Here is an 11,605-nt window from a genome sequence, read left to right on the forward strand (position 1 = left end):
AAAAAAAACCTTTATATTTGTTTTTAAACAATGAAGACTACTCCTGGCATTTCTTGTCAGATTGGACCTTTCTTAATCTTGACTGACGATCCGTCTCTGACCTAACTCTGTCTTTATTAAAATAATCATAGTAAAACTCAAACGTCCAATTCTGTTGGTGCCAAAATTTGTGTTACCTTTTTATTCTTTGTTCAATGCCTCCTAAAATTGTTAAGTGCTGATTTTAGAGCGATAGTCTAACGATGGTATGATTACAGTGTATTTTATTCTTAAACCGCTTGATTCATGCGTCATGTTTCTTTATGTTTGATATTTTTGAAGTAAGACACGGCCTTTCATGTAAAAAATTTAAATTCCTAATATTGTCATTCGTTTACAGAAGTAGTCTTCGCTGACAATCGTACAATCATTACACTGCATTAAATTAACAGTTACACAACGAATTTAAAAGTAAACTACAATGACGTCGCAAAACAGAAGAGTGTTTTTACTGCACAATATACGAGCAACTTGCCTCATTAGTCACGCGCTGACTGCAGTGTGTAGATTTCATGGTATTTTGCTATTATGTAGCCCTCTCCCGATTTTTTTTTTTTGAAAGGGGGGGGGGGCTACAACTCCATAGGATCTCCGTAATGGTGCAAGTGCGGGACATAGGGAGAAATGGTGTACATTTTACTAATTTGCATAACGGCCATATTGTTATCACAATGGCGATTTTCATTACAATAGAATATATAGATAGGAGTGAGAAAAATCACAAATTTTAAAAAATAAGTATTTCGGAAATATTTTTTCCTCATTTGGTTCTGTCATTTACATCATCTTGGATTGGAATGTGCTTGTTTTGTTTACATTAGATATTGAGATGGCGGTTCCTTTTGAATCTGAAATATCGAAGTTGGGCGTTGTAGGAATAAAGTGTGTTTTAGTGACGAAAGGCGTCATGAAGGGATTTTGGAATTATTTTTAAAATACTCGCCTTTCATATAAAAAAATGAATTATATTTGAGTTGGCCCCCCTACCTTTTTTGAAGTTAGTAAAAAATTGATATGAAAATAAGGAAATGAGTAGTCAAATTGAATATTACCCCCCCCCCCCCCCCCCACCCACGGATAAGGAATTTCATGATTTGGAGGGAGAAAAAATTTGGTAGGGAAGATTTTTTTTTTTGGAAGTGTAGTTGAGTCCCCCCCCCCCTCCCCCCCCCCCCCCCCCCAGATTAGGATTTTGAAGATTTCTGGAAACTTCTAATTTCCCTTTTTTTTCGTTTGCTTGTCAAGATTTTTTGGATGGGTCTGCCCCCCCCCCCCCCCACTTTCAAAAACGATGCCACGTGCCTGATTTAGGCTTTATATTGAATCATTAGGCATATTGCATATTCCTGATAAAGAATTATCGTTATAAATTGAATGCAAATTTTCAGTTCATAATTTTATTTCAAGCTTATATTTTCAGCTTAGTATTTATTTATTTACTCATATTAGCCTAGCTGCAATAATGTAGCCCTCTCCGATTTTTTTATATCTGATGTTTACTGGAGAGGGCTACAATTCCACAGGATCTCCGTAATGGTGCAAATTTAATTTTTTAATGCGGCTGACTTCGGTCTGAAAAGATCGATTTTATATTTCACTTTCTTTAGATAAAATGATTTTTTTAATTCAGGTTGAACAAACTAACCGTATATAAATCAAAACCAGATAAAACGCATCAGCACGTTTACCAGTCGTCTTTTTCAGCAGCCATGACAGTTCTCGCGTGATTTTATGGGATGTATGCTTGGAGTTTTGATGGGCTTGATAACGTGAATGTCAGTGTAAATAATCGATCTTACCTCGTTATATCACTTAAACATCATTTAAAGAAATGGTATATAATGGAAAATTCATATTTACCGCGTTAATTATGTTTAAAATAGGGGAATTCCTATATTCAGTTCAAGATCCGCTCCTGAATTCTCATTGGCTGTCCCAAAATAAAACCGGTCAAGGTCAGTAAACATGGCGGACAACTTCAACTTTCGTTGTTGACATACACGAAAAATAACCGATATATGCCAAATATGGACTATACTTGATATTTTTGGATTAATTTATGCCATAGACATCTACAACGTTTGACTTCAGGTAAGAAATGCAAATGTTATAATTGTCATCTATAAACGATTTGAGACGAAATCGTTGCGGGAGTGAATCACTCCCGCACTTGCACCATTACGGAGATCCTATGGAGTTGTAGCCCTCTCCCCCCAAAAAAAAATCGGGAGAGGGCTACATTATTGCAGCTAATATCAGCCGGTATAGTCATATTTTTAGATTATCTATAATGGTTGGATAGAGAGGTATTCAAAGTGAATTTGAAGTGTGAATCACTGATTGTGGTGACAAAAACATACACAGATAATCTATGCATTGCCTAAACACATGTTCTCATTCCAAAAATGAAAGTTTTGACGTAATCACACAAATTTCATACATAAAAGGTATGTAATTTTCATTCGAAAGGGAGGCGATTTGAAGACATAAATATTAATGAGAACAGTGTAACGTGGCATTTAGCTCATGAATAAAGTGTACGTGATTCACTCCCGCAACTATTTCGTCTCAAATCGTATATAAATAACAATAACATCTGCATTTCTTACCTGAACTCAAACAGTGTAGATGTCTATGGCATAAATAAATCCAAAAATATCAGGTATAGTCCATATATCGGTCATTTGTTGAATTTGAAGTTGAATTTGTCCGCCATGTTTACTGACCTTGACCGGTTTTATTTTGGGACAGCCAATGAGAATTTAGGAGCGGATCTTGAATTGAAAATAGGAATTCCCCTATTTTAAACATAATTGACGCGGTAAATATGAATTTTCTATTATTTAGCATTTCCTGAAATGATGTTTTAGTGATAGAACGAGGTAAGATTGATTATTTACACTGATATTCACGTTATCAAGCCAAAGCGTAAATCCCTTAAAATCACGCGAGAACTGTCATGGCTGCTGAAAAAGACGTCTGGTACACATGCAGATGTGTTTTATCTGGTTTTGATTTATATACGGTTAGTTTGTTCAACCTGAATTAGATATCATTTTATCTAAAGGAAGTCAAATATAAAATCAATCTTTACAGACCGAAGTCAGTCGCATTAAAAAATTAATTTTGCACCATTACGGAAATCCTGTGGAATTGTAGCCCTCTCCCGTAAACATCAGATATAAAAAATCGGAGAGGGCTACATTATTGCAGCTAGGTATTTTGCGTGCAAGTGCATTTTATGTTATTGAGGAAGTCCGGTTTTAACGGAGATATACCGATTGCTCCTGTTAACAAACATATGTTTTAGATACATTTGAATAAACTCAAACAATGAATTAATTATCATTTGAATATGCGTGTACACCCCTGTATACTAATTATGTCACATGCATACCTGTAGTGCAGTGTTTCTTAAAAAATATTGCTTTTTTTCTCTCTTTATTTTTTCTCTCATATTGGTGATTAAATAAACATAGTATAGATATTTACATATTTTTATCAAGAATTTGATAAAAATAACCTTGTGTATGCTTTTTTGTTTATCAAAAAATGTTAACCAAACGCTATTTTTACGTGCTATTATTATTTCAACAAATATGTACGACTAAAATAATATTTTCTAGTAAAAATACTCAAAATTTGTGTTTTCAAGCCGAACAGACCCTTTTACGATAACTGTGGTACTCCTTTCTGGCAAAGAAAATTAGTAAATAGGGGCGATTTTTAATTTGTAGATAGTTACATGACGTATATTAAACAATTGATGTTACGTCATGTCTTTAGTTAACAATCTTGGTCTCTTTGCATTGCAAAAGAGCAGTGTCCCGCCTACCTGGAAGGGGGGGGGGGGTTAAATTATGCTCTTATGTTTTTGTAAACATGAATCGAGTTTAGTGATAGTCTTATTATATATTACATATAATAAATGATCATTTTATTTCTTGCGATTTAATTTTACGTGTTTGTAGGCGGATGAAAGATAATAAACATAAAACTGGATTTTATTAGGAAAGCACTACTGTTTAAAAAGTAATTACATGTACGAGAGAAAATACATTGTAACAGTTTCTGTCTTGCTATATAAGTTACGTGTATATTTGGGCGAAGGTAAGAAAACGTGTGAAAAGGGCGAAGCTAGTCGAGCCCTTTTTGCGTTTTCGACCCGATATCGCTCATGAATAATTCAGGATATTTATCGTGTATTTTGTCCTTCCTGTGACATAATATCACATTTTACGCCCCAAACAGGTCTTTTTGACAAACTTCGCTGTCTATCTATCTCTGCAGTTGAAACCATGACGCCATTGCGTAAATGAAGCAAGAGAGAAGACATCACAATGCACTTGAGCGTCGGAAAAGGGCAAATAGCTTCATTGGGGACATAGCTTTGGTTTATTGGGTTACCTTTATTCGGTCAATGCAAGGTGTAGTTGAAGGAAAAATCTGTACTTCTTGTGTCAAAGTTGATAAATTATAAATGATCTTGTTTCGCATGTTTTAATAAATAGTAATTTCTATATGCATTGTAATGGTGTCTTCGAAACTAGTCCATCTGTTAAGAAATACAAGATTTCTAAACTTATGAAGACTCAATGTTTTGCTTCACACAGAATTTTGAATCGGTACACAATAATATTGTTTTAACAGGTTAAAGTACTGTAACCCTTTTTAATCTATGTATCTCCCCGGCTCTTGTCAAATGTTTATCCCTGTATATTTACATTTTCAACTGTCTTTGTCTGTGATAACATTACAAATCAATTTTGAACCCTAAAACCGAATAACATCAAAAAATATGAGTGACACAAAATGGGCGTGTCTTATAGCAAAACCGAAAAACGGTATTGGCTGCACGGCGCGCGTAGTAATACATTGCATGTGCTAAATAAAAAAAGTAGTGGTTTTGAAATGTTTTCTTTTCGCACACAAAATGAATGAAAATTAAAATGAGCATGTAAAGGTTACCATTTAAAATAAAATTTATAGAAAAATATCTTAATATGCAATTTAAATATTTTATATAAACGGCTCGTCTGCTGATGAATAGATTTCTTATAATGATCGTCTGCTGATCACTTCATTTTTTATTTCGATCGAATGCAGCCACCATGAACGACGATATATCAGATGCGGTAAAATATGGCGATTTTGAAGTATTTAGTGGGGATAATTATGAAGCCCTCCTGCCAGAATTAGAATTAGAAGGTTTTGATTCTGATTTTGACAATTTTCTATCCGAAATGGTCGTTTCGGACTTCGATATAACATTAACCCAACAGGCATTTGCCGATTTGAAAAAAATCCGATCATCCCGGGTTGCCAGCCCCAGAAACGCCAACAAGTACTTGTTTTGCCAAGCTTTCCGACGACGAAATTAAAGGATTTCAGGAATTCACACAATCAAAGGCTACAAAACAAAGCACCAAATGGGGTTTAAAGATTCTTACAGGTACGCTTCTTTTTTTTTAAAAGTGAATATTAGTAAGCAGCAGTTAAACGCAAACAAAAACAGCCCATATTATGCAGTTACAGTTTTTTCTCAAATAACTGTCAAAACATGGATATCATTGTGCGTTTTCTATTACAGATTGGCATATTGAAACGTTTGGAGTCCCTCTAGATCTGGCTGAGATTTGCGAGGAGGATCTTGTGAAGCAAAACCCCAAAACCCGAAAAAGGAGCATACCTCCGAATATCATAAAAATACCATGAAAGCAATCAGAGCCGCTGTAATGAAGAATAATGACCCCCGTAGAATAATGACCGGGGGTCATTTTTCAACGTAGAAAAATGACCCCCCCCCCTAGCTGAAGAATAATTGGATTTTTCTGAAGAAAAAAGACCCAGTGGTTATTTTTCTTCATGTTAAACATGAAGAAAAATGACCCTCATAGAAAAATGACCCCCCTGTAAACATGAAAAGAAATAGGTTGTCCCATAAATAAATCGCTGTATATAGTTTAATATCCGTAGCAAGCACACGAAATGACACCAAAAAAAAGAAAGATTCATACACAATGATGGTATTGTGTGATAATTTACGAACAATAATCATGAAAGAATAATTGTTTTAATAACATATTTAGCAATATTCATTGGTGAATAAATTGTCAATCTTAGTTTGCTGGAGGAGGTAAAGGTTTTAATTGCTGGTGTCCTCTGATGATGATATCGTAGTTATTACTGGTCCTAACTTCACCAAATTTGCATGGATGGTGCGTCTTCTGATACTGATGCACCTGACAGGCTTGAATGCTGAATCTGAACCATAGGTTTATGATGCTTGATGAGGTTTAGTTTTTTGGAACAGGTCACATGTTTTATAGATGATAGCTTGAATAGTTGATTTAACTATACTATAAATGAAAGGCAGAGGTTGCTTCAGATGCAGAGCATGATCTCCATTATCAAGAATGCTATAGAAATCTCCTACCTCACTCAAACCTGCTTGATAGATAGATGAGGTTGTTGTTAAATGATATAACATGATTCCTATGATATAGTATTGTATGATATGAAACACTATTGTTTAATAGGAGAATATATAGTACCAAATGTTATATTGTAAAACGTTATATGATACGATATAATATTGTATTATTTTTTATATTTTATGATATGATATTGTATCATGATATTGTTATGTATAGTATTATATATTAAGGCGTAATATTGTATAATATTATATTGTATTATTAATAAATTATTTAATCACATGATACTATTACATATGATATTGCAATATATAATATTGCATCCTATGATATAATATTGTATATTCTATGATATTGTATCATACAGTATTGTATAATATGATATTGGTTTCTGTAATATAGAATTTTATCAAATGAAATTGTATATATGATATTGTAATATTATAAAATATTGTATCATACGATATTGTATAATATGGTATTGGTTTATATGATATGTTATGATATCACATGAAATTGTATTTTATGATGTTGTTATATATATTATTGTATCATATGATACAATATATATAATATAATTGTATTATATAATATTTTATTTTATCCCATGATATTGTATCATTTGATATGATATTATATAATATTTTATTTTATCCCATGATATTGTATCGTTCGATATGATACAATATTGTATCAAATTATATTGTATCATATAATACAATATCACATTATTTATCAAACATGATACAATATCATACAACACAATATCATACTATATTATACAATATTATTACTTATTAGGTAAGTTACTGACTTACTACGGAAATATATTGGGTTGATCAATCTCATAGATGGCGAGGCGAAAATCCATAAATATCCAAAATTATAAAGGATGGTTTTCATATAATATGATAAATGTGGTCTCATTAAGTTGATGCCTCATAAAGGTGATGCCTCGTCTTGGTGAGCTTTGTAATCTGTGATTACCTATATTTTATAATTGCGGAGCTCTCTATCGTTTTATAGGGTTCAGAGGCATATTTTGGAAATTTAATTTTTATAAAATTAATAAAATTAAATTATTTTTAAATTTTTTGATTAATTTTTTTTAAATTATCCTCTCCCCTTTTACTGCATGAAATTATTAATATTAAATTTTCCGGGGGACGGACCCCCTCTCCCCCTCTAGATCCATGCATGAGCAAGGAATGTCGCATAATGAAATTAGAATGTTACTGTGTTTGGTCCACAGTAAACAGACAGCTGGTAAGTGACACGAGTCTGGGAGTGCATATGTATACATTATGGTGGACATGAAATTTTATGTGGACTATATAATAATTAGGCATAGCCAGCACTGGTAAACATATATGTCACATGTACACATCAAAATATTTATAAACATTCATATTAAGCGCGATTGCCTAGCGCATGCGTACAAATAATAGCCTGGATTAATCAGAAAACCTTGGCAAGTACGGTGCGTGCATTAAATTCTATGTAATCGACCGAGACTTGCTGAATGCAATCAAAAAAGGCGAAGGCGAAAGTGCGAAGATGCGAAGGCCAAACTGCGAAGTTGGGAAGGAGCGATAGTAGCTAGTATCGCTCCTTCGTCTTCGCACCTTCGCACTTTAGGCATCACATCTTTGCGCTTCGTCGTCGCACTTTTGCTCCTTCGCCTTCACACAATCGCCTTTGCAACTTCGCATCTTCGCCCTAAGGTCGAAGTGGCCCTATCCATATATGTAAATGTAATTGTTAAAGGGTCATGGTCACGATTTTGGTCAAATTCTATTTTTCTGTATTCATTTTTTACAATGCTTAAGGAAAGCATTTCTACTGATCAAATGGAATTTTAGGGTCAGTTGTAAAGTTATAAGCAAGATACAGGGCTCACAATTCTTTGTCATGTAAACAAGGTTCGTGCCCTGTTGTCGTTTATATAGGTTCAATATACCAGTAAAAAATCTTTTTCAAGCTGATTTGTCTACCTTCTTATTCATTTTAAGCATATATAAACAGTTCCTTACGTTTAACACATTCATTAGGTCTAAAATTGGAATTTTTACTTCAACATTCAAAATGTAAACAAAAGCTTCGTTTACATAGCAAAGAATGGCAAGCTCTGTAACTTGGTTATAACTCAACGAATGACACTCAAATTTTGGTTGCCTATTAAAAATGCCTTACTGAAGCATTGTGAACATTAAAATCGGAAAAATAAGTTTTGGCTAAAATCGTGACCATGCCCCTTTAAGATGACAACCATACCCCGATGCAATACGTCAATGTCTTGTTATAACGGAAGGATTTTTATTTTCTAAGATATACCCCTTTTTCACTTTAAGTTTATTTAAATATGAATTATAATTTCTGTCACTTTCTGTAAACTGCAGCAGTAAAATTACAATAGTGTACAGACTATTTCTCAAATAATAAAAAAATATACTGAAAAACTTTAATCTACAAGGGGGTCATTATTCTACAGGGGTCACTTTTCTTCATGTGGAGTGTGCTCATTTTTATGAAAATGACACTTATTCTTCAGGCAAAGGGGTCATTTTTCTACGTAGAATAATGACCGGGGGGTCATTTTTCTGCGTAGAATAATGACCGGGGGGTCATTATTCTACGTAGAAAAATGACCCCCGGTCATTATTCTACGGGGGTCATTATTCTTCATTACACCGCCATAAACAGGCATTTATCCGACATCGGTCGAAATATAGACATTGTAAACGATAAAGCATTCAAAACTGCAAATAAAAGTTTGACCGGTCTCATGAAGCATAGAATGGTCACTGGAACTTCTCGCCCTACAACTCATAAGGAGATCATTCACAAATCAGATTTACAGAAAATTTCTGCTTACCTGGAGAGTGCATATTCTTCTCCAGTCAATCTGCGACTTGCAATGTGGTACATCATCGCGATACATTTTGTGTCTCGTGGTCTTGAATTCCATCATCAGCTTCGGGTAGATTCCTTCGATTTCAAAGTTGACGAAGAAGGCTCCATATATGCTTGTTTGAAGCATGAAACAAAACGAAAAAAAACTATCAAGGTGGCATTCACAAACTTGAAGCACTGAACGACAAAAGAATGTATGAAACTGGAAACGAAACTTGTCCTGTGAAGATGTTGAAGTTCTTCTTGTCTAAAACGGACCCAAATGCGTCTCATCTTTTCAATAAATGCGTTAAAGATGCCATTTCTTACCCGAAAGATTGCAACATATGGTACACAGCCGATCCCATGAAAAAGCGATCATATGTTAATTTCCTTCCGGATATTTGCAAGGCCGCCGGGTGCAAACGTTACACAGCTCACTGTCTAAGAGCGACAGCAATTCAGGCCATGAACGACGCTGGATTTGAAGCAAGACACATCATGTACTTCTCCGGGCATCGCAACGAAGCTTCCATACGTAGCTATAATCGTGAACTACCCCCCAAAAAAAGTGTGAGTGCAACTTTATCTACAATAACCACCGCAAGTGTCAAAATAAATGATCCATCTGAAGATTCATGTGTAATTTCCGGCCAACAATCACAGAATCTTCAAATCGTTCCCTATAATTCTGAAAATTCCAACTTACCTGTCAAAAATGAACTTAATTGTTCCACCATGTCCGACTCGAGCATTAAATCTGGAGTTTTGAATAACTCCCGCTTTGAGAACTGTTCCATTACCATCAAGTACAATCTCGACTGAGGTGTAGATCGACCGCCTTACCGCGCAGGAGGAAAGTACCTTCCGCTATCACGAAATAAACACTCTAGTTATTTACTATTTTGCAACCACACACATTTTTTTTAAAAATCAAATGATATTTGATTTGATATTTTGTTGTATCGACTTAATAAATTTGCAAATTTGACTCTTCAATACATGTCTGTGAGTTTTCATGTACAACACACGTGTGATGCAAGTGTCAAATGACGTATTCCTGGGGCGCCAGTGGGGTTTGCATAATTATACGAATTAAAACAACGGTAAAAATGTTATAATTATTAGATCTTTAATCGTGCACATTAGAAATAATATAAATAATATAAATATAAGTAATAAGGAATCATTCTTTGAATATTATGAGGTGATAATTTCGGTCGGAGCGTGGTCAAATCTATCATAAAGCCCTTCGGGCTTTATTTGATTTGACCACGCCCCGACCGAAATTATCACCTCATAATACTCAAAGAATGATTCCTTATTCCTTATATAATGACTTGAAAAAGTTGTGGAGCAAGTTTCAAATTTTGTGTGATCACGAAATTTTACTCAATCCTTTTTTATTATTTTAAACTTTGTGAATTGAATACCAAATTACTAAGTAACTTGCAAGTCTTTGGTGGGTTTTTGTATGTAAAGATACTTTTTTTTAATGAAAACTGTAAATTGTAGTTTAATTGTATAAATTATGATATAATGATAGCTTTATTTTTTGCATCGTATTTCTGATTCAAAAGTACTTTTCCTATGTTCCTATTCTTTGACTCGAGAAATCCCTCATACTAAAACTTACCATTTGAATCATGAAATTAGCAAGTCCTTAAATACATCGAGTTTCAATTTTAAGACGCTGATGTCTTTGCTACCTTAGTAACGTGAACCTTCCAACAAATTTTGAATTTCTTATTCGGCCCATATGAAAATATCAAACTAAAATTACATGTAACACCAGGCAATATATGACTTAGCTGTGTATAGCAACAAATTTTCCTCATAGTTTTTTTTTCAATGACATTACATTGGTGTGGTATAAATTTTTACAAGATTTATTATCAGTTTCAGAGATTAAAGTAAACATCCTGTTATCTCAGGTCCATGCTTTGTCACTGAACAATGTTATAGAATAATCATAGATTATATCAAGCGCATATGCGACAATAAAACTGTTTAACAGAATAAGGCCAAATTTTGATAATGGAAAGTTTATAATGTATTTGCTTGGGTATCAGTCGGTTAAATTTGGACTTTAATGGGTATTCCTTATCACTGAAAGTGGTTGTAAATGTTCTAAAACCGCGTCTTGAAGAAGTATTTGCCTCAAATAGAACATGTATCGGTCGATAAAGTGCATGCATGCCGAAAAACATGGACAAATTTTCATCTTTGAATAGATG

The 11,605-nt window shown here is 33.9% G+C and overlaps 1 protein-coding gene and 1 long non-coding RNA gene across 2 annotated transcripts in view; both read right to left on the reverse strand.

Moving 5' to 3' along the window:
* The window catches only part of LOC105320971 (cyclic GMP-AMP synthase-like receptor), a 160,893-nt gene that overhangs the window by 132,010 nt on the left and 17,278 nt on the right, over nt 1-11,605 (reverse strand). The window lies entirely within an intron of this gene.
* LOC136272437 (uncharacterized) lies at nt 9,351-9,917 on the reverse strand. Its single transcript, XR_010710441.1, has 2 exons — nt 9,699-9,917; nt 9,351-9,502 (listed from the first exon to the last, which is right to left on the reverse strand). It is a non-coding gene; the product is annotated as an uncharacterized lncRNA (long non-coding RNA).

Source organism: Magallana gigas, chromosome 10 (assembly GCF_963853765.1).
Source record: "Magallana gigas chromosome 10, xbMagGiga1.1, whole genome shotgun sequence".
Classification (NCBI taxonomy): domain Eukaryota; kingdom Metazoa; phylum Mollusca; class Bivalvia; order Ostreida; family Ostreidae; genus Magallana; species Magallana gigas.